Source organism: Ambystoma mexicanum, chromosome 10 (genome assembly GCF_040938575.1).
Source record: "Ambystoma mexicanum isolate Mex_15411 chromosome 10, UKY_AmexF1_1, whole genome shotgun sequence".
Taxonomy (NCBI): Eukaryota; Metazoa; Chordata; class Amphibia; order Caudata; family Ambystomatidae; genus Ambystoma; species Ambystoma mexicanum.
The window spans coordinates 510,504,655-510,527,049 of record NC_090932.1 but is presented as its reverse complement, the minus strand read 5'-3'; the positions used below and the strand labels follow the sequence as shown (position 1 = coordinate 510,527,049).

General features: G+C 49.9%; 1 long non-coding RNA gene across 1 annotated transcript in view; it reads right to left on the bottom strand.

The window, feature by feature from the left end:
* LOC138493193 (uncharacterized) overlaps positions 1 to 22,395 on the bottom strand; it is a 359,366-nt gene that overhangs the window by 39,189 nt on the left and 297,782 nt on the right. Inside the window, exon 3 of the long non-coding RNA XR_011276302.1 lies at positions 2,311 to 2,443. This is a non-coding gene — a long non-coding RNA (uncharacterized lncRNA). The remainder of the gene's footprint in view (positions 1 to 2,310; positions 2,444 to 22,395) is intronic.

Genomic DNA, 22,395 nt, shown 5'->3' with positions numbered 1-22,395 from the left:
GCAGTGGGCAGGAGCCGCCTGTGACTGTTGGATAATCGGGCCCTATGGAACCATTTCCTGGGGAGTTGATGAGGGCAGTGGCCAGGATTCACCCGTGAGTGTAGAAGATTCAGGCCCTGAGTAACCTCAGGACAGTGGCCAGGAGGTGTTGTGACTGTACAATAATCAGGCCCTACGGAACTATTTCCGGTGTCCATGAGGTGCATGTGACTGTAGAACAATCAGGCCCTATATAACTGTTTCCTGGGGAGTTGGTGGGACAGTCGCCAGGAGGCACACATGACTGTAAAATAGTCGGTGAGGGCAGTGGCTAGGAGGCACCTGTGACTGTAGAAGATTCGGGCCCTAAGTAACCTCAGGACAGTGGCCAGTCGGAGCCCTTGACTGTAGAAAATCTGTCCCTATGCCACTGTTTCCTGCAGAGTTGGTGAGGGCAGTGGCTGGGAAGCGCATGTGACTGCAAAAGAATCAGGCCCTGTGTAACAGTTTCCTGGGGAGTTTGTACGGGCAATGGCAAGGAGTTGCCCGTGGCAGTAGAATAATCAGGCCCTAGGTGACCATTTCCTTGGGCGGATGAGGGCAGTGGCCAGGAGGCACCTGTGACTGTAGAAGAATCAGGTCCTACATAACCTCAGGACAGCTGCCATGAAAATCAGGCCCTATGCAACCGTTTCCTGGGGAGTTGGTGGGGGAAGTCGCCAGGAGGTGCATGTGACTGTACAATAATCAGTGCCATGTAACAATTTCCTGGGGCGTTGGTGAGAGCAGTTTAGAGGTAGCCTGTGACTGTAGAATAATCAGGCCTTATGTTACCTTTCTCTTTGGAGTAGGGAATTGGTGAGGGCACTGGTCAGGAGGCATCCATGATTGTAGAAGATTCAGACCCTACGTAACCATTTCCTGGGGAGTTGGTACGGGCAATGGCCTGGAGGCACCAAAGAATGTAGAATAATCAGGCCCTACGTAACCATTTCCAGGGGAGTTGGTGAGGGCAGTGGCCATGAGTCACCTGTGACTGTAGAAGATTCAGGCCCTACGTAACCTCAGGACAGTTGCCAGGAGGTGTCCGTGGCTGTAGAAAATCAGGCCCTATGCAACCGTTTCCTGGGGAGTTGGTGAGGGCAGTCGCCAGGATGTGCATGTTACTGTACAATAATCAGGACCTTGTAACAATTTCCTGGGGCGTTGGTGAGAGCAGTGGCCAGAGTAGCCCGTGACTGTTGAAGAATCAGGCCCTGTATGACAGTTTCCTGGGTAGTTGGTGAGGGCAGTCACCAGAAGGCACACATGACTGTAAAATAGTCAGGCCCTAAGTAACCCTTTCCTGGGGAGTTGGTGAGGACAATTGCCCAGTGGCGCCCGTGACTGTAGAATAATCAGGCCCTAACTAACCTCAAGACATTAGCCAGGAGGCGCCCGTGATTTTAGAAAAATCAGGCCCTATGTAACCGTTTCCTGTGGGGTTGGTGAGGGCAGTGGCCAGGGGGTGCCTGTGACTGTAGACAAATCAGGCCCTATGTGACCATTTCCTGGGGAGTTGGCGAGGGCAGTGGCCAGGAGGCACCTGTGACTGTAAAATATTTAGGCTCTTACATAACCATTTCCTGGGGAGTTGGTAATGCCAATGGGCAGGAGGCACCAGTGACTGTAGAAGAATCAGGCCCTGAGTAACCTCAGGATAGTGGCTAGGAGACACCCGTGGCTGTAGAAGAATCAGGTCCTATCTGACAGTATCCTGTGGGGTTGGTGAGGTCAGTGGCCAGGAGGCACCTGTGACTGTAGAAGATTCAGGCCCCAAGTAACCTCAGGACAGTGGCCAGTCGGAGCCCGTGACTGTAGAAAATCTGTCCCTATGCCACTGTTTCCTGCAGAGTTGGTGAGGGCAGTGGCTGGGAAGCGCATGTGACTGTAGAAGAATCAGGCCCTGTGTAACCGTTTCCTGTGGACTTGGTGAGGGCGATGGCCAGGAGCCGCCAGTGATGGTAGTAGAATCAGGCCCTACGTAACCCTTTCCTATGGAGTTGGTGATGGCAGTGTCCATGAGGTGCCTGTGACTGTAGAATAATCAGGCTCTATGTGACCATTTCCTTGGGCCGGTGAGGGCAGTGGCCAGGAGGCGCCAGTGACTGTAGTAGAATCAGGCCCTACGTAACCCTTTCCTGTGGAGTTGGTACGGGCAGTGGCCAGGAGAAGCCCATGACTGTTGAACAGTGTTATAAAACAGTAATAATTTGTGAGAAATGTGACGAAGGAATTGACACACTGGTAATGGTTGCCTTCAATTTCCAAGCCTTTGAGTGCAAAACATACCTGTCACACCCACAGTCTCCGGGTACAGAATGAATGCTCGCGTAGGTGACAGATTCACACGTGCAGTCTTTGGTTGCAGAATCCAAGTTCAGTTCCCAAGCAATTCACACATAACTCTTTGAGTGTAGAATGCCTGCAGGGGTAGACATGAGAAACACACGCACAGCCTTTGAGTGCAGAATACTTCTTTGGGATACAAGAGATGCACAATAAAGCAGATGCATCAAATCTGACTCGTTGACAGCAAGTATCACAATGTGGAGCCTGGCTTGGAGCACAACCTCAGTGTACTAGTCATAATGGCCCTGTTACCTTTAATGGACAATCACATCTGGGAATCAACATTTTCCTTTTTTTTAAAAACCCAGTGATTAGTTTGGGCTATTAGTTGGCGCTGTGCCACCTATAAACCCAAACTATTGCATTAGACTGCTGATAATAAGCTTAAGACTCCCTATGGTCATTCCCACTAGTTCCTGCCCGTCCCCATCCAAACACTTCCTCATGGGAACTCTTTGAGCTCGCTTTAATCAAGCCTTACCATCAAACTTTGCACTCAAATCTAATGGTGTAATAAAAATGTCTTAAACTGGTCACTTGCCTCAGGCACACAGGAGTCATGCAGTAGCGAGCTGACACAGCAGGACGCCGGAACTTGTTGAAAAAGAAATGGAATGAACCAGGTGGCTGATAACACACGACGGGGCACTTAAAATTGTTGGCTGTGGCTAAATAGGAGCTTCAATGGAGCCGTGAAGACCGCAAGCACACTTCGGTCATTCACAGGTTGCTCAATTATCGCCTCATCACTACTACCGATGACAGACACTTGACCCCAAGATGAAAACTGAGGTGTTTTTTTTGGTCCTGAAGAAAGTGACTTTCTTTATGTCACTGAAACCGGTCGACCTGCTTTCTGGATATCCTTTTGACATATGCTATAGGGATACCAGTTTGAGTGTGTTTGTTTCTTCATGCATTGTCGCACGTGACTTAATGTGAGTACACAAATGATTTGTTGACAAACCACATGGATGCACACTTAAGGGTGGGTTGAATAAAAGAAAAAAATCCCCTCTTAAATGCTAGATGGGTTGGTCCTGTGACAATTTGTCCCCTTTTTTGTTCACCAATTGGAGTTTTGTTTTTAACTAGTCTGAACCATCTCTCTGCTGGCTGGACAAATGGGTGAGGATCTGTGGGCCTGCTACCTATGTGGGTGTCTGTGCTATAGGAGACGGCTGGATTATTTGAGTATTACTGTAATTCAGTTATTACATCATTTTGCATTTGAATTAGATTCATCTGTGAGTTTAGTGGAGGGATATATCTCTCCTTCTATCCCTGTTAGACAGGCAGTGCAACACCACTCCCTAGGGCCATCCCGGGTTCTCAGGGAGCAGGGGCGTTGCTAGGTCTGGCCAGAAGACACCCATGACTGTAGAAGAATCAGGTCCTACGTAACCGTTTCCTAGGGAGTTGGTGAGGGCAGTGGCCAGGAGGCACCGTGACTGTAGAATAATCAGGCCCTATGTAACCGTTTCCCGGGGAGTTGGTGAGGGCAGTGGTCAGGAGGCGGCTGTAACTGTAGAAGAATCAGGCCCTTAGTGACCTCAGGACAGTGGCCAGGAGGTGCCTGTGACTGTAGAAGAATCAGGCCCTATGTAACCGTTTCCTGGGGAGGGAGTGAGGGGCAGTGGCCAGGAGGCACCTGTGACTGTAGAATAATCAGGCCCTAAGTAACCTTTTCCTTGGGAGTTGGTGAAGACAGTGACCAGGTGGCACCCGTGACTGTAGAAAAATCAGGCCACACGTAACAGTTTCCTGGGAGTTAGTGAGGGCAGTGGCCAGGAGGTGCCTGTAACTGTAGAATAATCAGGCCCTATATTGTCGTTTCCTGGGGAGTTGGGAGTTGGGGAGGGCACTGGCCAGGAGGCACCAGTGACTGTAGAATAATCAGGCCCTATGTGACCGTTTCCTGGGGAGTGGGTGAGGGGCAGTGGCCAGGAGGCACCTGTGACTGTAGATTCAGGCTCTACGCAACCATTTCCTGGGGAGTTAGTGAGGGCAGTGGCCAGGAGGCACTGATGACTGTAGAAGATTCAGTCCCTACGTAACAGTTTCCTGGAGAGTTGGTGAGGGCAGTGATCAGGCAGTGACCAGAAGGCGTTCGTGACTGTAGAAGAAACAGGCCCGAAGTAACCACAGGACAGTGGTCAGAAGGCACTTGTGACTGTTGAAGAATCAGGCCATGTGCGACCGTTTCCTTGGTAGTTGGTGAGGGCAGTGGCCAGGAGGCACCTGTGACTGTAGAATAATCAGGCCCTAAGTAACCTTTTCCTGGGGAGTTGGTGAGGACAGTGACCAGGTGGTGCCCGTGACTGTAGAAAAATCAGGCCACATGTAACAATTTCCTGGGAGTTAGTGAGGGCAGTGGCCAGGAGGTGCCTGTAACTGTAGAATAATCAGGCCCTATATTGCTGTTTCCTGGGGAGTTGGGAATTGGGGAGGGCACTGGCCAGGAGGCATCTGTGATTGTAAAAGATTCAGACCCTACGTAACCTTTCCTGAGGAGTTGGTAAGGGCAATGGCCAGGAGGCACCAGTGACTGTAGAAGAATCAGGCCCTTTGTAGCCGTTTCCTGGGGAGTGGGTGAGGGGCAGTGGCCAGGAGGCACCAATGACTGTCGATTCAGGCTCTACGCAACCATTTCCTGGGGAGGTGGTGAGGGCAGTGGCCAGGAGGCACTGATGACTGCAGAAGATTCAGTCCCTACGTAACAGTTTCCTGGAGAGTTGGTGAGGGCAGTGACCAGGCAGTGACCAGAAGGCGTTCGTGACTGTAGAAGAAACAGGCACAAGTGCCTTCTGACCACTGTCCTGTGGTTACTTCGGAACCACAGGACAGTGGTCAGAAGGCACTTGTGACTGTTGAAGAATCAGGCCATGTGCGACCGTTTCCTTGGTAGTTGGTGAGGGCAGTGGCCAGGAGGTGTCATGACCACTGCTTCCAAGGAGTCAGGAGCAGCCCAACGCCCTTGGAAGCAGGCTCACAACATTCATTGCAGACGCCAGCAAGTCCCTTTAGGGACCTTTTGGGCCTTGTCCTGGCACCGGTGGTGCCAGGCTCATTGTGGGGACTGGTCCCGGCACAAGAAGCGCCGGGCTCATAGCAAATACAGAAGTGCTTGGGTGGACCTACCTGCAGCAGACCATACTGCTTCCTTACCGACAAGATGATGTCTTCATCCTCTTCTGGCAGGAACAACTTTTCCTCTGGGTGGGGCTGGCACCACTCCCTAGGACTGGAACTCTTCTGGAAACTGGAACTCTTTTTCTTACCTGGGCGAGGCTGTGGAAGAAGACGCTTAAGCACTCCTGTGCACTATTTAAACCACACCCGATTGGTGCAACGTGCTTCGCGTTATTCTGCATCAGCAGCAGGACGCTCACCGTGTCAGCGCCAGGGAATCTTCCATTCCGGCTCCTGTGAACGCGAAATCTCCGGATTTACCTGATGAGAATCCAATCTTCAGTCTTCAGCAGCATCTGCAAAACAACAAAAACACAGATTAGCAAAGTCAAGGTCAGCGCTTCAACTTACCCGATCCACCGGAGTGTTTAAGGTATTTGCCGCATTCTCTCTCCGCCATCGAGCCCTGCAAAGACAAAAGAACATTGGTTAGTAACGTTCTGTTTCTGAACGGCTTACCTGTGCGACGTACGCTCCAAAGTCAGCTCGCACCGCACTCCGCCACCTGCAAGGCAAAAGAGAGACATTAAGGTGCGTTTAAAGGCCTAGAACAGACTTTCTACTTACGTGCCTTCATATGCTCCATCATCTTGTTCACTCTTCGGCACAAACCTGGGCATCATCTCCGGCGCCTTCATCATTCTCCATCTGAAAGGAAAAGACATTAAGGTGCGCATTAAAGTACTGTGGCATTCATTCTACTTACGTGCCTCCACGAACTTTGGCATTCTTTCGCCATCATTTCTTCTCAGTGAACCCTGCAGAAAAGGGACGTTAAAAGAGAACATTAAGGACTTTGATATATGCAAAATACGCTCGTGCAATTAACGGCGGCATCGCTCTCTACTTACCCTCTGCAATCAAGAGGCTGATCCCAAATCCAGTGAAGTAACTGGACCCAGAGCCCCTGCACAAGACGCAGGATGGAGAGCCCGGCATTCACCTATTTAAGGTGTGCACAGTTAGCAACCGAGTACCACGGGAGGAGAGAGTGTGGGGGTAGAGACTTCATCCAACCTTCCAGATACTAATCCCCTGATTTTTCCACTTGTAGACATCTCACCCTCCAAGTCAAGCTTTCGGTGAGAAGGGGGCCAAACCAGGGAGCCAAACGAACCCTACGCCTAACATTGAAGACGGTTTCACCGCCCAGCCAAGACCCGTGCCTCTGAGGGAACCAGGTGAGCGTTACAGAACGCGAAGCCATTCCGCATATTTCCCGCCCAGGCGCAATGGAAACCTCAGACACAGACCAATTGGCCCAGTTGCTTGGGGAGTTGAGGGCAGAAGTACACGCAGCACGCCAGGAAACGAATGCCTTAAGGAGAGAGTTAGTTGTTTCTAACGAGCGAACTGATGATCTTACCAGACAGTTGTTACAAGCCCAAGCGGGACAAACTCCTCTGCCCGCCTCGGGAGGGAGCCATGCTCCAACGACTTCCACTAATCCGGTGCAGATTAATCTACCAGGAAATGTACCTTTGGCCCCGCCCGAGCGTTTTTCTGGTGATCCGAAGAGATTCGCTGTATTCTTCAATCAGTGTCACTTGCACTTTTTGTGTAGACCCGCCGCATTCCCAACGGACCAGGCCAAGGTGGCCTTCGTGCTCTCATATCTTAGTGGCAGTGCCGCAGATTGGTCTTTACCTTTAGTGACTCAAGATGACCCTGTTCTTCATAACTTCCAAGACTTTCAAGCTAGTATGGAGAGATTGTTCGCACGACACTCCCAGGGTCAGGCCTTGGATAATGAACTTCTTTCACTACGACAGGGTAATCAAGACCTCTTGGCTTACATTGCGTCATTTAACAGACTAGTGGTGGAAACCGGATGGCCGGAAGATAAGAGAATCACGCTTTTCTACAGAGGCCTGCGAGGGGAACTTAAAGACGTTCTGGCCCAGGTGGTAAATCCGCCACAAGACTGTTCTGAATATATCGATCTGGTGGTTCAATTAGATCAGAGGCTACAGAATCGGAAGGCCGATCGTTCCAGATTTGAATCTCGTGTTTTTTCAAGACCACAGAGCTCCGCTAAAGGAAATGATTCCGTGGAACCCATGCAAATCGGGGTCGTGAAAGGACCCCTAACCCAAAAGGAACGGGAAAGGAGAAGACAATTGCAATTATGCCTCTATTGCGGAAATTCAGGACACTTTCTTCGAGATTGCCCGGTGAAACCAAAGAAGAAGATGGTAGGAGCATCCGATAAAGGTGCCGAAGGTTCTGAGTCGGAAAACGACCTCGCCCGACAAGTGTAGAGGTCCGCTTGCCGAGCGTTAAAACCAGTTCTTTGACCTCACATTTCGTCATGCCTATGGTCCTCGTGAGTCCAGAGCAGCCTAATCGTATGCATGCCATAAAAGCATACATTGATAGTGGCGCGATCGGCAATTACGTGGATTGTGAAATGGCCGCCAGGATGAATCTACCTCTTTGTCCTAAGACGGTGAGAGACATCATTACCACCGTGGACGGTACGGAAATAGCTTCCGGACCAGTAACTCACACCACCTTGGAAGTGACGTTGGTAGGCCAAGATGGACATCAAGAGAAGATCGTGTTTGACGTGATCAAGGCCCCGCAGTTTCAAGTTATTCTGGGAATCCCTTGGTTGGAGAAGCACAATCCTCAAATCGACTGGCGAGCAAAGACAATTCGGTTTCCAGAATGCGCTCCCACCTGTTATCCTCAGCCTCCCAACAAGCTGGCAGCAACCTCCTCTGAGACTCCACAATTGCCTCCTGAATACCGGGAATATCATGATGTCTTTCGGAAAGATCAAGCTAACACCCTGCCTCCTCACAGGTCATACGACTGTCATATAGACCTGATTCCGGGATCCACTCCTCCGTGCAGTCGAATTTATGCCCTTACCGAACCAGAAAATCTTCACCTAAGGCAATATTTGGACCAATACCTGGCTAATGGATTTATCCGTCCTTCAAAGTCCCCAGCCTCTTCAGCTCTGTTCTTCGTTCCAAAAAAAGGAGGGAGACCTGAGAACATGTATAGATTACCGTGCCCTGAATCAGATAACAATCAAGAACAGATATCCGTTACCTTTGATCCCAGAACTACTAGACCAAGTTACAAGTGCCTGTATTTATACTAAGTTGGACCTCAGAGGAGCTTACCATTTGGTACGAATAAAAGAGGGCGATGAATGGAAGACGGCCTTTCGTACTAAGTATGGATTATTCGAGTATCAAGTAATGCCCTTTGGATTATGCAATGCACCGGCCGCTTTTCAGTATTTTATGAATGACGTCCTCAGAGAACTCATTGATGTGTGTGTAGTTGTCTATATTGATGATATTCTGGTCTACTCGGCCCCTGAGGCTGATCATTGAAAACACGTCACAGCGGTACTGGAGAGGCTCCGTCAACACAGACTTTTTGCCAAGCTGGAGAAATGCGTTTTTCACGTTACTGAGGTCGAATTTTTGGGATTCATTTTGTCACCTAACGGAGTTCACATGGACTCAAGAAAAGTGGACGCTATTCTTAAGTGGCCCTCACCAACCTCAGTAAAAGGAGTCCAAAGCATGTTGGGCTTCGCCAACTTTTATCGTAGGTTTATTCCAGACTTCTCTCGAATAGTTCAACCCATTACAGCCCTTCTCAGAAAAAACAAAAGTTTCGAATGGTCTACGGAGGCCGAACAAGCCTTTCAAGAACTGAAAACTAAATTCATCTCAGCTCCGGTTTTAAAACATCCCCGCCCGGAACTTGCCTATATTGTTGAGACCGATGCCTCCAGTCTCGCGATGGGAGCAGTGCTTTCGCAGAGGGACCCAGAAACAAACCAGTGGCACCCTGTGGCCTTTTGGTCCCGCAAATTTTCGGCTCCCGAAATGAACTATACCATTACCGAAAAAGAACTTTTAGCTATTAAGTCCGCCTTTAAGGCCTGGCGGCACTATCTCCTGGGAGCCCGACACACAGTCACCGTCATTACGGATCATCGCAATTTACAATACTTGAAATCAGCCAAAGCTCAATCCTCTAGACAACTCCGTTGGGCTTTATTTTTCGCCGAATTCGACTTTGTAATTACTTACCGACCAGGCAACAAGAATGGAAAAGCAGATGCCCTCTCCCGAGTGGGAGTAGATGAACTCACGACTAGTCCTGAACCCGTACCAATAATTCCGGAACAAAGAATCCTGGGTTTAATTAACACACAATCCCTTGAAGATATTGAAGCAAAAGTTAAAAAACGTATAACTCCAGCAGAAATAAAAGATTGGAAACTCAAGGGGAAAGATTTTACAATGGAAAAAGACTTACCATACTTTCAAGGTAGATTATATCTGCCATGTACGGATTTACAATCACAGGTCATCTCATGTTACCATGACTCCTTAATGGAAGGGCATCCCAGCATTGCTAAAACGTCTGAAAAAGTAAAAAGACATTTCTGGTGGCCATCTTGGAGGAAGGACATTAAAGATTTTGTAATCTCCTGTGGTGTGTGCGCTCAAAACAAAAGTCAGAAGGAGAAACCATCAGGCCTCTTACATCCAATAGACATTCCTCCTCACCCGTGGCATACTCTCTCCATGGATTTCATCACGGATTTACCACCATGCTCCGGATATAATACGATCTTAGTAATTGTGGACCTATTTTCTAAAATGGCTCATTTTATTCCATTGAAGGGGTTACCCACAGCTTCAATTCTAGCCCGGGAATTCCTCGAGAACATCGTTCGGTTGCACGGCTTTCCTTCAGTTCTAATCTCGGATAGAGGAAGTCAGTTTATTTCCCACTTCTGGCGGAGTTGCTGTCGCTTAGCCCAAATTGACGTAAGGCTTTCAACCAGCCATCATCCCCAGACCGACGGGCAGACCGAGAGGACCAACCAAACTCTGGAACAATATCTACGCTGCATGTTGCAGCAAGCAGAAGGCACTTGGAAAGAAATCCTCTGGATTGCGGAGTACGCTTATAATAATTCAGTCCATTCTGGAACTGGAAAAACCCCTTTTTTCCTCTTGTATGGAATCCACCCTCGCACCTCAAATCACGATCCACCTCAGACTCTTGGAACACCTGCTGTAGATCACCTGCACTCTACAATCACTCAAGCCTTTAAGGAAGCCACTTCTCATCTTCAGCAAGCCAAGGAACATTACAAGAAGGGTGCAGACCAACATCGAAAGGAAGCTCCCCAATATCAAGAGGGAGATCAAGTCTGGCTGTCCACCAAACATTTACCCTTAAAAGGACCACGTACTTTCAATCCACGATACCTGGGACCTTACCCAATCACTGCCATAATAAATCCAGTGGCAGTTAAATTGGGCCTACCTACTCATATGAAAGTTCATCCCGTCTTCCACGTTTCCTTACTAAAACCCATGCAACCTGGAACCCGTTTGACAAAATCTCCAGACCCTATCCTAGTGGATGGAGAACTGGAGTTCGAAATTCAGAACATCCTAGACTCCAAGATCTCCAAATCAAAGCTATATTATCTGATTGACTGGAAAGGTTATGGCACCCAGGAACGGTCTTGGGAACCATCGGAACATGTGCATGCACCCCGTCTGGTCAAGAAGTTTCATCGAACTTTTCCCGACAAACCAAGACCCCCGGAGAAGACGAACTTGGGAGGGGCCATGAGGGGGGGTGCTGTCATGACCACTGCTTCCAAGGAGTCAGGAGCAGCCCAACGCCCTTGGAAGCAGGCTCACAACATTCATTGCAGACGCCAGCAAGTCCCTTTAGGGACCTTTTGGGCCTTGTCCTGGCACCGGTGGTGCCAGGCTCATTGTGGGGACTGGTCCCGGCACAAGAAGCGCCAGGCTCATAGCAAATACAGAAGTGCTTGGGTGGACCTACCTGCAGGAGACCATGCTGCTTCCTTACCGACAAGATGATGTCTTCATCCTCTTCTGGCAGGAACAACTTTTCCTCTGGGTGGGGCTGGCACCACTCCCTAGGACTGGAACTCTTCTGGAAACTGGAACTCTTTTTCTTACCTGGGCGAGGCTGTGGAAGAAGATGCCTAAGCACTCCTGTGCACTATTTAAACCACACCCGATTGGTGCAACGTGCTTCGCGTTATTCTGCATCAGCAGCAGGACGCTCACCGTGTCAGCTCCAGGGAATCTTCCATTCCGGCTCCTGTGAACGCGAAATCTCCGGATTTACCTGATGAGAATCCAATCTTCAGTCTTCAGCAGCATCTGCAAAACAACAAAAACACAGATTAGCAAAGTCAAGGTCAGCGCTTCAACTTACCCGATCCACCGGAGTGTTTAAGGTATTTGCCGCATTCTTTCTCCGCCATCGAGCCCTGCAAAGACAAAAGAACATTGGTTAGTAACGTTCTGTTTCTGAACGGCTTACCTGTGCGACGTACGCTCCAAAGTCAGCTCGCACCGCACTCCGCCACCTGCAAGGCAAAAGAGAGACATTAAGGTGCGTTTAAAGGCCTAGAACAGACTTTCTACTTACGTGCCTTCATATGCTCCATCATCTTGTTCACTCTTCGGCACAAACCTGGGCATCATCTCCGGCGCCTTCATCATTCTCCATCTGAAAGGAAAAGACATTAAGGTGCGCATTAAAGTACTGTGGCATTCATTCTACTTACTTGCCTCCACGAACTTTGGCATTCTTTCGCCATCATTTCTTCTCAGTGAACCCTGCAGAAAAGGCACGTTAAAAGAGAACATTAAGGACTTTGATATATGCAAAATACGCTCGTGCAATTAACGGCGGCATCGCTCTCTACTTACCCTCTGCAATCAAGAGGCTGATCCCAAATCCAGTGAAGTAACTGGACCCAGAGCCCCTGCACAAGACGCAGGATGGAGAGCCCGGCATTCACCTATTTAAGGTGAGCACAGTTAGCAACCGAGTACCACGGGAGAGGAGAGTGTGGGGGTAGAGACTTCATCCAACCTTCCAGCTACTAATCCCCTGATTTTTTCACTTGTAGACATCTCACCCTCCAAGTCAAGCTTTCGGTGAGAAGGGGGCCAAACCAGGGAGCCAAACGAACCCTACGTCTAACATTGAAGACGGTTTCACCGCCCAGCCAAGACCCGCGCCTCAGAGGGAACCAGGTGAGCGTTACAGGAGGCACCTGTGACTGTAGAATAATCAGGCCCTAAGTAACCTTTTCCTGGGGAGTTGGTGAAGACAGTGACCAGGTGGCACCCGTGACTGTAGAAAAATCAGGCCACATGTAACAGTTTCCTGGGAGTTAGTGAGGGCAGTGGCCATGAGACGCCTGTAACTGTAGAATAATCAGGCCCTCCCGCCGTTTCCTGGGGAGTTGGGAGTTGGGGAGGGCACTGGCCTCCGTGATTGTAAAAGATTCAGACCCTATGTAACCTTTCCTGTGGAGTTGGTAAGGGCAATGGCCAGGAGGCACCAGTGACTGTAGAAGAATCAGGCCCTATGTGACCGTTTCCTGGGGAGTGAGTGAGGGGCAGTGGCCAGGAGGCACCTGTGACTGTAGATTCGGGCCCTACGCAACCATTTCCTGGGGAGTTGGCCAGGAGGCGCCTGTGACTGTAGAATAATCAGGCCCTAAGTAACCTTTTCCTTGGGAGTTGGTGAAGACAGTGACCAGGTGGCGCCCGTGACTGTAGAAAAATCAGGCCACACGTAACAGTTTCCTGGGAGTTAGTGAGGGCAGTGGCCAGGAGGTGCCTGTAACTGTAGAATAATCAGGCCCTATATTGCCATTTCCTGGGGAGTTGGGAGTTGGGGAGGGCACTGGCCAGGAGGCATCCACGATTGTAAAAGATTCAGACCCTACGTAACCTTTCCTGGGGAGTTGGTAAGGGCAATGGCCAGGAGTCACCAGTGACTGTAGAAGAATCAGGCCCTATGTGACCGTTTCCTGGGGAGTGGGTGAGGGGCAGTGGCCAGGAGGCACCTGTGAATGTAGATTCAGGCTCTACGCAACCATTTCCTGGGGAGTTACTGATGGCAGCGGCCAGGAGGCACTGATGACTGTAGAAGATTCAGTCCCTACGTAACAGTTTCCTGGAGAGTTGGTGAGGGCAGTGATCAGGCAGTGACCAGAAGGCGTTCGTGACTGTAGAACAATCAGGCCCGAAGTAACCACAGGACAGTGGCCAGAAGGCACTTGTGACTATTGAAGAATCAGGCCAAGTGTGACCGTTTCCTTGGTAGTTGGTGAGGGCAGTGGCCAGGAGGCACCTGTGACTGTAGAATAATCAGGCCCTAAGTAACCTTTTCCTGGGGAGTTGGTGAAGACAGTGGCACCCGTGACTGTAGAAAAATCAGGCCATATGTAACAGTTTCCTGGGAGTTAGTGAGGGCAGTGGCCATGAGGCGTCTGTAACTGTAGAATAATCAGGCTCTCCCGCCGTTTCCTGGGGAGTTGGAAGTTGGGGAGGGCACTGGCCAGGAGGCATCCGTGATTGTAAAAGATTCAGACCCTATGTAACCTTTCCTGGGGAGTTGGTAAGGGCAATGGCCAGGAGGCACCAGTGACTGTAGAAGAATCAGGCCCTATGTGACCGTTTCCTGGGGAGTGGGTGAGGGGCAGTGGCCAGGAGGCACCTGTGACTGTAGATTCAGGCTCTACGCAACCATTTCCTGGGGAGTTGGTGAGGGCAGTGGCCAGGAGGCACTGATGACTGTAGAAGATTCAGTCCCTACGTAACAGTTTCCTGGAGAGTTGGTGAGGGCAGTGACCAGGCAGTGACCAGAAGGCGTTCGTGACTGTAGAAGAAACAGGCCCGAAGTAACCACAGGACAGTGGTCAGAAGGCACTTGTGACTGTTGAAGAATCAGGCCATTTGCGACCGTTTCCTTGGTAGTTGCTGAGGGCAGTGGCCAGGAGGCACCTGTGACTGTAGAATAATCAGGCCCTAAGTAACCTTTTCCTGGGGAGTTGGTGAAGACAGTGGCACCCGTGACTGTAGAAAAATCAGGCCATATGTAACAGTTTCCTGGGAGTTAGTGAGGGCAGTGGCCATGAGGCGTCTGTAACTGTAGAATAATCAGGCTCTCCCGCCGTTTCCTGGGGAGTTGGAAGTTGGGGAGGGCACTGGCCAGGAGGCATCCGTGATTGTAAAAGATTCAGACCCTATGTAACCTTTCCTGGGGAGTTGGTAAGGGCAATGGCCAGGAGGCACCAGTGACTGTAGAAGAATCAGGCCCTATGTGACCGTTTCCTGGGGAGTGGGTGAGGGGCAGTGGCCAGGAGGCACCTGTGACTGTAGATTCAGGCTCTACGCAACCATTTCCTGGGGAGTTGGTGAGGGCAGTGGCCAGGAGGCACTGATGACTGTAGAAGATTCAGTCCCTACGTAACAGTTTCCTGGAGAGTTGGTGAGGGCAGTGACCAGGCAGTGACCAGAAGGCGTTCGTGACTGTAGAAGAAACAGGCCCGAAGTAACCACAGGACAGTGGTCAGAAGGCACTTGTGACTGTTGAAGAATCAGGCCATTTGCGACCGTTTCCTTGGTAGTTGCTGAGGGCAGTGGCCAGGAGGCACCTGTGACTGTAGAATAATCAGGCCCTAAGTAACCTTTTCTTGGGGAGTTGGTGAGGACAGTGACCAGGTGGCGCCCGTGACTGTAGAAAAATCAGGCCACATGTAACAGTTTCCTGGGAGTTAGTGAGGGCAGTGGCCATGAGGCGCCTGTAACTGTAGAATAATCATGCCCTCCCGCCGTTTCCTGGGGAGTTGGGAGTTGGGGAGGGCACTGGCCAGGAGGCATCCGTGATTGTAAAAGATTCAGACCCTATGTAACCTTTCCTGGGGAGTTGGTAAGGGCAATGGCCAGGAGGCACCAGTGACTGTAGAAGAATCAGGCCCTATGTGACCGTTTCCTGGGGAGTTGGTGAGGGCAGTGGCCAGGAGGCACTGATGACTGTAGAAGATTCAGTCCCTACGTAACAGTTTCCTGGAGAGTTGGTGAGGGCAGTGACCAGGCAGTGACCAGAAGGCGTTTGTGACTGTAGAAGAAACAGGCCCGAAGTAACCACAGGACAGTGGTCAGAAGGCACTTGTGACTGTTGAAGAATCAGGCCATGTGCGACCGTTTCCTTGGTAGTTGGTGAGGGCAGTGGCCAGGAGGCACCTGTGACTGTAGAATAATCAGGCCCTAAGTAACCTTTTCCTGGGGAGTTGTTGAGGACAGTGACCAGGTGGCGCCCGTGACTGTAGAAAAATCAGGCCACACGTAACAGTTTCCTGGGAGTTAGTGAGGGCAGTGGCCAGGAGGTGCCTGTAACTGTAGAATAATCAGGCCCTCCTGCCGTTTCCTGGGGAGTTGGGGAGGGCACTGGCCAGGAGGCATCCGTGATTGTAAAAGATTCAGACCCTATGTAACCTTTCCTGGGGAGTTGGTAAGGGCAATGGCCAGGAGGCACCAGTGACTGTAGAAGAATCAGGCCCTATGTGACCGTTTCCTGGGGAGTGGGTGAGGGGCAGTGGCCAGGAGGCACCTGTGACTGTAGATTCAGGCTCTACGCAACCATTTCCTGGGGAGATGGTGAGGGCAGTGGCCAGGAGGCGCTGATGACTGTAGAAGATTCAGTCCCTACGTAACAGTTTCCTGGAGAGTTGGTGAGGGCAGTGACCAGGCAGTGACCAGAAGGCGTTTGTGACTGTAGAAGAAACAGGCCCGAAGTAACCACAGGACAGTGGTCAGAAGGCACTTGTGACTGTTTAAGAATCAGGCCATGTGCGACCGTTTCCTTGGTAGTTGGTGAGGGCAGTGGCCAGGAGGCACCTGTGACTGTAGAATAATCAGGCCCTAAGTAACCTTTTCCTGGGGAGTTGGTGAGGACAGTGACCAGGTGGCGCCCGTGACTGTAGAAAAATCAGGCCACATGTAACAGTTTCCTGGGAGTTAGTGAGGGCAGTGGCCATGAGACGCCTGTAACTGTAGAATAATCAGGCCCTCCCGCCGTTTCCTGGGGAGTTGGGGAGGGCACTGGCCAGGAGGCATCCGTGATTGTAAAAGATTCAGACCCTATGTAACCTTTCCTGGGGAGTTGGTGAAGACAGTGACCAGGAGGCACCTGTGACTGTTGATTCAGGCTCTACGCAACCATTTCCTGGGGAGTTGGTGAGGGCAATGGCCAGGAGGCACTGATGACTGTAGAAGATTCAGTCCCTACGTAACAGTTTCCTGGAGAGTTGGTAAGGGCAGTGACCAGGCAGTGACCAGAAGGCGTTCTTGACTGTAGAAGAATCAGGCCCGAAGTAACCACAGGACAGTGGCCAGAAGGCACTTGTGACTATTGAAGAATCAGGCCACGTGTGACCGTTTCCTTGGTAGTTGGTGAGGGCAGTGGCCAGGAGGCACCTGCGACTGTAGAATAATCAGGCCCTAAGTAACCTTTTCCTGGGGAGTTGGTGAAGACAGTGACCAGGTGGCACCCGTGACTGTAGAAAAATCGGCCACATGTAACAGTTTCCTGGGAGTTAGTGAGGGCAGTGGCCATGAGACGCCTGTAACTGTAGAATAATCAGGCCCTCCCGCCGTTTCGTGGGGAGTTGGGAGTTGGGGAGGGCACTGGCCAGGAGGCATCCGTGATTGTAAAAGATTCAGACCCTATGTAACCTTTCCTGGGGAGTTGGTAAGGGCAATGGCCAGGAGGCACCAGTGACTGTAGAAGAATCAGGCCCTATGTGACCGTTTCCTGGGGAGTGGGTGAGGGGCGGTGGCCAGGAGGCACCTGTGACTGTAGATTCAGGCTCTATGCAACCATTTCCTGGGGAGTTGGTGAGGGCAGTGGCCAGGAGGCACTGATGACTGTAGAAGATTCAGTCCCTACGTAACAGTTTCCTGGAGAGTTGGTGAGGGCAGTGATCAGGCAGTGACCAGAAGGCGTTTGTGACTGTAGAAGAATCAGGCCCGAAGTAACCACAGGACAGTGGCCAGAAGGCACTTGTGACTGTTGAAGAATCAGGCCATGTGCGACCGTTTCCTTGGTAGTTGGTGAGGGCAGTGGCCAGGAGGCACCTGTGACTGTAGAATAATCAGGCCCTAAGTAACCTTTTCCTGGGGAGTTGGTGAGGACAGTGACCAGGTGGTGCCCGTGACTGTAGAAAAATCAGGCCACATGTAACAGTTTCCTGGGAGTTAGTGAGGGCAGTGGCCAGGAGGTGCCTGTAACTGTAGAATAATCAGGCCCTATATTGCTGTTTCCTGGGGAGTTGGGAGTTGGGGAGGGCACTGGCCAGGAGGCATCTGTGATTGTAAAAGATTCAGACCCTACATAACCTTTCCTGGGGAGTTGATAAGGGCAATGGCCAGGAGGCACCAGTGACTGTAGAAGAATCAGGCCCTTTGTAGCCGTTTCCTGGGGAGTGGGTGAGGGGCAGTGGCCAGGAGGCACCAATGACTGTAGATTCAGGCTCTACGCAACCATTTCCTGGGGAGTTGGTGAGGGCAGTGGCCAGGAGGCACTGATGACTGTAGAAGATTCAGTCCCTACGTAACAGTTTCCTGGAGAGTTGGTGAGGGCAGTGACCAGCCAGTGACCAGAAGGTGTTCGTGACTGTAGAAGAAACAGGCCCGAAGTAACCACAGGACAGTGGTCAGAAGGCACTTGTGACTGTTGAAGAATCAGGCCATGTGCAACCGTTTCCTTTGCAGTTCCTGAGGGCAGTGGCCAGGAGGCACCTGTGACTGTAGAATAATCAGGCCCTAAGTAACCTTTTCCTGGGGAGTTGGTGAGGACAGTGACCAGGTGGCGCCCGTGACTGTAGAAAAATCAGGCCACATGTAACAGTTTCCTGGGAGTTAGTGAGGGCAGTGGCCAGGAGGTGCCTGTAACTGTAGAATAATCAGGCCCTATATTGCTGTTTCCTGGGGAGTTGGGGGTTGGGGAGGGCACTGGCCAGGAGGCATCTGTGATTGTAAAAGATTCAGACCCTGCGTAACCTTTCCTGGGGAGTTGGTAAGGGCAATGGCCAGGAGGCACCAGTGACTGTAGAAGAATCAGGCCCTTTGTAGCCGTTTCCTGTGGTGTTGGTGAGGGCAGTAGCCAGGGGACGCCAGAGACTGTAGAATAATCAGGCCCTATGTAGCCATTTCCTGGAGAGTTGGTGAGGACAGTGGCCAGGAGGCAGTCGTGACTGCAGAAAAATCAGGCCCTGGGTCACCTCAGGACAGTGGCCAGGAGGCACCTGTTGCTGTAGAAGAAACAGACCCTATGTAACACCACTCCCTAGGGCCATCCTGGGCTCTCAGGGAGCAGGGGTTTTGCTAGGTCTGGAAAAGATAGTCCCCCCCACCCCCTGACTCCCCAGCCCTTCTCTAGTGACGCCTCTGCCAGGGAGAGTTTAGTTCTTCCCTTAGGGACAATGTTAGTTTAGTAAGTGTTTATGGATTGACTCTAAGCCGTAAAAACTACTGGTGAAATTCTCTTGTGTCACCCATTGTGTTACAATATACAAGTTTGGTCACTAAGAATGTCATGGCCGCTTAAACTGGTCTGCATTTAAACACTCGATGTATAAGCACTATGCGTGTCTTTCACTGAAATCCTGTTAAAAACAAGCATTGGCAAGGCCAACAGTTTTGGCTCGTGTATAAGTATTAGGCATTTGCCAGGCACTTCTATTAGATACTCACATAATTCAGGGACATCATGTGGGGGTAGCAACTGCAACAACAAAAAAATGGGTGCTCCTGGTGTAGCGAGCCCTCCCGCGGTGCAGGGGACCCCGCCACAACCGGTCTGGTGGGTACCTGGCCAAGTCCTCACCTTTCAGGGTGATGGCTGGGACGGCGAGGCACTCAGTAGGGGATGGAGCTGACTGTGACATGTGACACATGCCATGTTCAGCTCCAACCCCTTCTCTCTCGGCTTCCACACAGCTCACATACAGGAACCAGGAAGCTCTCACAGATTCATGGTTCCTGTTTGTGAGCAGCACGGAGGAGCCGAGGGGGCCTGGAAGTACAGACCAACCAAAGCTGCAAGAAAAAGATAAGAAGGCTTTTGTTTTGTAATATGATGTGTGTTTTGCATGTGCAAAGTGCGTGTCAGATGCATGTATGTGAATGGTGGGTGAATGAGAAGTGATGTGACGTGTGTTTTTGAATGTTCTGATTGGGTCGGTGTGCCTGTGTAGAGTATGCAATGCGTGGACGTAAGAGAAGCTGTGAGTGTCTGGTGGGTGAATGAGAAGTGATATCATGTGAGTTTTTGAATGCTCTACGTGGGTGAGTGTGTACCTGTGTGTAGAGAATGTAATAGAGTGGATGTAAGAGAAAGTGTGAGTAACTGGTGGGTGAATGAGAAGTGATGTGTTGTGTGTTTTTGAATGTTCTGGGTGTGTGGGTGTGTGCCCTTGTAGACAATGTAATGAGTGGATGTAAGAGAAGGCGTGAGAGACTGGTGGGTGGGTGAATGAGAAGTGATGTGATGTGTGTTTAAGAGTGTTCTGGGTGGGTGGGTGTGCGCCTGTGTAGATAATGCAATGAGTGGATGTAATAGAAGTTGTGAGTGACTGGTGGGTGAATGAGAAGTGATGTAATGTGTGTTTCTGAGTGCTCTTGGTGGGTGGGTGGTTGTGTACCTTTGTAGAGAATGTAGTGAGTGGATGCAAGAAAACGTGTGAGTGACTGGTGGGTGAATGAGAAGTGATGTGATGTGTGTTTTTGAATGTTCTGGGTGTGTGTGTAAGTGTAGAAAATTCAATGGGTGGAGGTAAGAAAAGGTGTATGATTGAGTGACTGGTGGGTGAATCAGTATGACTGTGATGGTGTGTTTTTTAATGTTCTAGGTGGTGGGTGCATGCATGTGTAGAGAATGCAATTAGTGCATGTAAGAAAAGGTGAGAATGAGTGACTGTTGGGTGAATGAGCACACATGTGGTAGTGCATGTTTGAATGTTCTGGGTGGGGTTTTGTGTGTGCCTGTGTGATGAATCCAGTGTGAGTGAGTGCGAGAGGAGATATATGGGTGAGTGATTGGTGGGTTAAAGGGGATGCATGTGTGTGTAAGGCACTGGGAGACTGGGGATCACTGGAGCATTTTTGCCACATCCTTTATTGACTTTACATGTTTTGCTGGTATTTTTGGGCAAAGCCAAGTTCATGTGTGACATTCCCTGGCTAGACTGGCATTTTGGTGCAGTCAGTCTAGCCATTGCTTACTGTGGCATGACATTTATTACTCTGCATCTTTAAAAAAGCAAGTATGATAAGTAGTGTTACCTCGCTAGACTGATGTTTTGGTGTAGCGGCCTGTATATTCTTCACTGTAGCATGACTTTTTATTAACTGAGCATCTATGATGAATCGAGCATGATAAGTGATCTTATGGGTCTAGACAGGCTCACACTGTAACCAGTTTGGACAGGTTTTCCTATTGTGACATGTCACTTTTAATGGCCAAACCAACGGGAGTATGTTCTTACATAGGAGTACTGGCATATATTGGCAGAGCCAGTTTTGTGCCCAGTGCCAGTAATGATACTATAGAAAAACGTCTTAAAGCAAACATGAGTATGGTTTTATATGGGAATACCAGCATATGTTGGTGGAGCCAGCATGGAAATGTATGGGCACAGCCAGCATACACATGTTTTTTATACTGGCATATATTGCAGGTACCGGCAGTATAATGCTTTGGGAAATGCCCTGTGCTCTTTTGGTGACTTGCATCTATTGTACTATAGGTGGTTGATATATTTGTGGACCAGGCACCACCCTCTTCTCTCTATGTTACATTAAAGATTTAAGCTTTGGTTGAAAACCATATGTACTTCTTTCAATTGCAGTGGCGCATGGCCCTGCAGTGGCATAATCATCTTGGACATTGCGCACACGTGGTGGTCCGGACCGACCCGGGGTTTGGCGTGCCCTATGCTTTGTTAAGGAGCTTGGGGGTGCACCCACAGCATGGCTCACAGGGGAGCTGCCACATTTTGTGCTACACCATTGGGCACCACTGCGTCTGACAAAGGGCTAGTGTGTAATGCGCAGCTATAAGTCTGCCAGGGAGTCCCCGGGCGAGAAGCAACCCGTGGATGTTTTCTATTTTAAATAACTGTGTTGTGCTATGAATTTATGTGTGCAGCAAAGATATTACATGAAATGGTGTTTTTATTTTTTAAGTCCTCTGGAACCCAATTTTACACTTAGATTATAAAAACTATGGGAGGTCTTGGGCATATTGAAAGAACCTTTCCCCGGTATTATATGCCAGCAAAGATAACAGTATCAGGTGCACTCCCATCTGTGCACGCAGACCAGACTAATAGGTTTCTTCTATCGTGGTGGTAGCTGAATCATATATTCATTTATAACCAGGGAATTTTGTTCATACTAAATACCGGTCAATGATTTAATTTTCAGGCCTTGTTCTTCGTTCAAGAGCAGCGCACGCCTCCCCAGGTCAGTGCTTTATTGGCTTGTTTACAGATGTCGAAGTGTGCGGGAGCGGTTGGAAGCGGTGCTCATATACTTTTTATTTTTAAGTTTCACTGTTCCTATACTTATTTTAAAAAGAAACCATTCTGGAATGGTTTTGTTTTAAAATAAAAGTGTAGGAAGAAGTTGAAGCTTGCAATTCAGTGTACTGCACTGAACATTCCCTTAAATAGCATGTGTGTTTGTTTGGGGGTTTGGATTGTGTGTGGGAGGGGGCACAACGATGGGGTTTGTGGAGAGTTGGGGCAGGTCACCAGGCAACATAGTTCTGCTACTTCTTTTCGTACACTTGGACCACTGCAACACAGCAATGCCACGGCTAACACATACCTCTGTGTCCATTGATCTATAAATGTTTCATACACTAGCTGTAGCCTGCATTACAGATTTTGGTTACCCTGTTAGAAATACTGCATTATGTATATTTTAC